Source organism: Saccopteryx bilineata, chromosome 2 (assembly GCF_036850765.1).
Source record: "Saccopteryx bilineata isolate mSacBil1 chromosome 2, mSacBil1_pri_phased_curated, whole genome shotgun sequence".
NCBI lineage: Eukaryota > Metazoa > Chordata > Mammalia > Chiroptera > Emballonuridae > Saccopteryx > Saccopteryx bilineata.
The window spans coordinates 189,114,301-189,119,713 of NC_089491.1; the positions used below are offsets into that span (position 1 = coordinate 189,114,301).

At 41.3% G+C, this 5,413-nt stretch overlaps 1 non-coding gene across 1 annotated transcript; it reads left to right on the forward strand.

The window, feature by feature from the left end:
- Window positions 1-479: 479 nt before the first annotated feature.
- Window positions 480-555, forward strand: TRNAA-UGC (transfer RNA alanine (anticodon UGC)). Its single transcript has one exon. It is a non-coding gene; the product is annotated as a tRNA-Ala (tRNA).
- Window positions 556-5,413: the final 4,858 nt, after the last annotated feature.

A 5,413-nucleotide genomic window follows, 5' to 3' on the forward strand; every position in this document is an offset into this window, starting at 1 on the left:
GGACAGCTTGCAGGCTGTTTGGATTCAAGCCACTAAAACTTTTGAAGAAATTCAGACCTAGGGACAGAAATTTGGAAACAAATATTGAGAGATGAGCTGAGCCACTCAAGGAAAGCAAGTGATTAATCATGAGTCAGGACATATCAGGATGTGTGGGGCAGAAGAGCACATGGAGCCATTTTTGAATTTCTAGAATTAGAGGTTATCAGGCAGCTCTAATGACAGCTGCAGTGCACAAGGGGCTGTGTTTTCCAGGTAGTTGTGGATAGTGTTGCACCCAGGACCTTTGCTGGAGATCTAGAAATACAGGATGAATTTGAATCCTTGTTACTCAAGCCTGTGGAGAAGAGCAAATACCCTGGGAGCTGCTACTCACAGTTCTTGTCACCTTCACGGGCTCCTCTGCACCCCTGCATGTCCCCACCCTACCTAACAATAGGAGAGGCGAAGCGTTTATTCTCATCTTAAAGACAAGGATCGCCCTGGCCGATTGGCTCAGTGGTAGAGCGTTGGCCTTGCGTGCAGAAGTCCCGGGTTCGATTCCCGGCCAGGGCACACAGGAGAAGCGCCCATCTGCTTCTCCACCCCTCCCCCTCTCCTTCCTCTCTGTCTCTCTCTTCCCCTCCCGCAGCCAAGGCTCCATTGGAGCAAAGATGGCCCGGGCGCTGGGGATGGCTCTGTGGCCTCTGCCCCGGGCGCTAGAGTGGCTCTGGTCGCAGCATAGCGACGCCCAGGATGGGCAGAGCATCGCCCCCTGGTGGGCAGAGCGGCGCCCCTGGTGGGCGGGCCGGCTGGATCCCGGTGGGGCGCATGCGGGAGTCTGTCTGACTGTCTCTCCCCGTTTCCAGCTTCAGAAAAATACAAAAAAAAAAAAAAAAAAAAAAAAGACAAGGATCATTGTTCGCAGAGAAATAAAACCATTCCCCAGAGTCACTTAAACATCCAGTCTGCTATATGGGATTTCAAAGGCCTGGATGGAGCCTCTTCGTTTTAAGCTCTTAAATGCAGCCTTGCCCGCAGGGTCCTATCCTCCTCGTCTAACCAAACCTGCGGGCTGCTGGGGGATACCCAGCTCATTCCAGCTCAGGAAAGAGAGGACTGCAGACTTCCTTGGGGTGTTACTTCCTCTGCTCTCAGGCCTAACACCGTCTTTTCATTGTCCCAGCAGACTCTCTTCCTGGCCAGCCCCAGCTGGTCTCCCTGCAGAGGTAAGTAAGCCTTCACTACTTCTAAGGTGACCAACGTTTTTACAGTGAAAAAGAGGTAAAAAATATAATAAATTGAAGAAACAGTATCGTAAATAAAAAAAACATTTTATTCATTGCAACAATAATACACTATAATATGATAAATGCATAATAAAAGCATTTGTAATAGCTTATATTATAATTATGCTTATATGTCTATTAATTTTTAATAATAATTGTAAGAAAAAAGCATTCATTTAGATCATATTATCTAAATGAGTACTTTTCCATTGAATGAATATTTTTTGTCAGTGCATCATCTTGTAACAATATATTAGAAATATCTGAACAAGAAATATCCTTCATATTGAATTTTATGGCAAGTGCTGCAGCTAGAGAATCAACGTTCTATCTCAATTTCTCACTTCTCCAAAAATCATTAGTAATTGAAAAAACTCTTTCAATTGCTGCATTAGTTCCAAGGCAGCACAATGTAAATTGAACAAGAAAAAGTAAATTTTCACACGGAATTTGTTCATTTTTGAAATGGCTGATATTTCCACCCATCTTTTATCAATTTCAATATGTTCATTTTCCCATTGTATTAATTTTTCAGAATTTAAATATACATTCAGTCTTCTAATTTCTTCAGAGACAATTGTCGTCTATTTTGATGTCTTGCATTTCTTTAGATAAAAACTCAAGACAAGATTCAATATCTGTCCAATATATGATATTTGCGATGAAGTAAAAAAACACCATTGAAAACTGTTATTTCCTGTGATGTTTGTTTCAGACCATTCTTTGATATATTGAAAACATGTTTGGTAAAAATTCTGCACTTCTTTGATAAACTTTTCTTTTATGCCCAGATTTGATTCCTCTAAGTCTGATAATTTTCTTTTTATAATTAAAGAAAGAATTTTTTTCTTCAAAATGAGATTTATATTGAAGGATAAAGTCATTCAAAATAAGATTAACTTCTGTAGCTGAAATGTGTTCAATGGATTCTAAATCTTTAATCTTTTGAATCATTTTGTGAAAAATAGATGCTTGATTATTTGCAAAATACATTAATAGCTCAGATATTTTATTATTGAAAACTGATTCCAAGATTTTAGGAAATTTGTCTAAACTTAAAAAATATGAATGGAGAGGCTCAAATAATTGTAGAACACGCTCTATAGCAGGTGTTAGAGCAAGCCATCTAACTTTTGAATATCCTAAAAGATTATTTGTATTCAACATTTGCTTCTCCACAAAATTGTTTTAAAGTAACAACACAAATGGTAAAAAGACTAAGTTGCAAATAAATTGTAGTTATTATTACTTCTACATCAATTGGCATGGCACATGACGCTGTGTTGATTGCATTTGACAAAATATGTGCATTACAACCTACCTATTTCTAGTATTTCTTTTAGAGTAACCCTTGTAATTTTACATACACATTATTCACCCCTTTGTGTCTTCGCCCACCAAGATTTGTATTTGTATTATCAGCTGCTAGTGCAACAACTTTGGATTTCAAATTGTTTTCATTTATTACTCTGTATAGATGGTTTGACAAAATTTCAGAAGTTTCACCCTCAATCGATTCTAAATATAAAATTTTTATTTGAATGCTGTTGGTAACATTAAAATATTTTAATATTATTGTATACAATTTAATTTTATTATGATTTGATGCATCAGATAAAATTGTTACAAATACTGCAGTTTCCAAGTTCTCTGTAAGTATTTTGCCACAGTAATTTTTAAATTCTGATTTCAAAATAGCCTTGTATTTTGTCCTGGCACATGAAAATCTTGCATTGTGAAACTTTTTCAACAATTTAGTTGTACAATCCACACTACAAAAACTTTGTGAATTATGGTATGCAGTGCAAATGTTCCCTCCATTGCATTTCATCTTCAGAATAATTTGAAGTTTTAAAAAAACTTGTTACTTTACAACTGGAAGCTGATGTATCTAATGATTGCTTATGTTTGTTGGTGGTCAAATGTTTTGTTATCACTGCTCTGCCCCCAACTGCAATACAAAATTCTCTGCTGCAAATATTGCAGAAAACAATGGTATCTTTCTTTGATATGAGGAATGAAAAGTCCTTTTTCAATTTATCGTTGAAATGGCATTTCCTCTTTTTTGATTTTTCCATCCTTTAAATGAAATTAAAAATTAAAAATATCATAAATGAAGGAGCATGTCAAGAATCTAGGGATCCAGAGAGTAATGGCGGGGTAGGAAGCGATACCGATAAATCTCCCCCAAAACTCAACAAGATCTTTAACCAGGAACAGAAAAACCTATCCTTGGAGCCTCCAGATGCTTTGCAATACACCCGAAGGTATGGTCGAGTGAAAAATTGGCTAAATATATTACCAAACCCCGAAGGAAAAAGGGAGTAAGAAATGCTCCGCCTTCCTCACTAACCTAAACAGGGCGGCTTTCTCTGGTAACTGTGAATATAGAAACTGAGGCGGGCAAAGGGGGTGAATAGATCCAGGCCGCGGCACAAACGGCAGAACCAGGCTGTGGCATGGAGATCCAAGCCGAGGAAAAACTGATCCTGTGGCAACCCGGGCAATACAAGCTAACACTCGTGCCAAACCCAAACAAAGAAAGACAAGCGGGGCAGCCATTTTACCCGATCTCTTGGTCGGCGCACGCGCAGTTAGTGGGCGAGAGATTTCTTCCTAAGCCCCGGAAGTGGGTGCCTGTGTTACCCCACAGAGAGGCAGAGTCAGAGGCCTTTCTGTGGGCCGAAAGCAGAATCTCTGGGCAGCCCCAGCACCCTGGGAAAGCCGCGCACGGGAGGGAGCGAGAACTAATTCCAACGGTGGAAATTTTCCGTGCTGGTGGGGGTTGCACTCAGAGGGAAACGCAGCCAGCCTCATATCCTGGTCTGCGCGCGCAGATAGTGAGCGAGAGATTCCTCCGAGTGCTTTGGCAGTGCGTGTTATTGCACAGAGGGGCAGAGTCAGGGGCCTTTGTGTGGGCCAAAGCGGAATCTCAGGCTGCCCAAGCGCCTTGCAAAAGCCGCGCACGGGGACGGAGTGAGAGCCAATTCCAACGCTGCAACTTTTCCATGCGGTTGGGGGTTTCACTCAGAGCGTGAGACTGCTGGCCGGATATCCTGGTCTGCGCGCACAGATAGTGAGTGAGAGTTTCCTCCAAGCGCCCCGGAAGTGGGCGCCCACCTGTGTTACCGGACAGAGTGGCAGAGCCAGAGGTCTTTGAGTGGGCGGAAAGCCCGCCTGATTATGCTAGCAGCTCTGACTGACTGAGCCTTACCCAGAGCCCTGTGCTGAGTGGAAATAGAGTGGGGAGTTGCCAGCTATTGGAGCCTCTTACTATCCAGGCAGAGGCAGCAGCAACCCCATAGCTGGATTATCAGGCTACTAATTGAGGAAGGAAAGACTAAGAGAAAGGCTCCAGGAACACGGACTCTCTCACTGGCGGAGCCTATAAATGCTAATGAGCCTCGACTGCCAACGAGACTAAAGCACAATACATGACATTGCCATAGAGACTTATCAACTGCAAACCTCTACCTGAGCGTGCCAAAGGGGCAGAACCCGGGGTACAGAGTCACCGACCAGGAAGAGGGAGAGAAAAGAAAAAGCAAGAAGATAACCTCTCAAAATCAAGAATAATCTGCAGACTTTATAACCTATCCCATTTTATTATATTTGTTCGTTTGTTTCTCTTATCTTCATTCTTGATATTTTTTTTCCTCCTCCAATTTGGCCGATTAACTCTCTGCCGGTCTTACTCTCTCCTCTCCTTGAACTACACTACCCATAAGTGTAACATCTCCCATTATCTCTTCTCTCCTCTTCCTTTCTCTCTATGAGGGTTGCACTCCAAAACCCTTAACTCTCTCTCTCTCTCTCTTTCTTCTTTTTTCCCTCTTTTTATTCTCTCTCTCTCTTTCTTTTCTCCCTCTATATTAGTTTCTTCCTTTCTCCTTTACATCTCCTCTCATTCAAACCTCAATAACAAACAAATTATCTTATCTAGGACTCAAACTTATGTTTGTGGCATTTTGGGGGGTTTTTACTTCACCTTTTTAACTCACTAGCAGTGCTCCCATCCATGGCTCTCCATTTTATCTAGTTCTTGTTCCACTAAATACAATAGTAATTTTTTAATTTGTCCCCCCATTTTTCTGTTTTCCTCTTATTCCTCTCATTATAACTCTTAGACAACAAACACCTAAAAG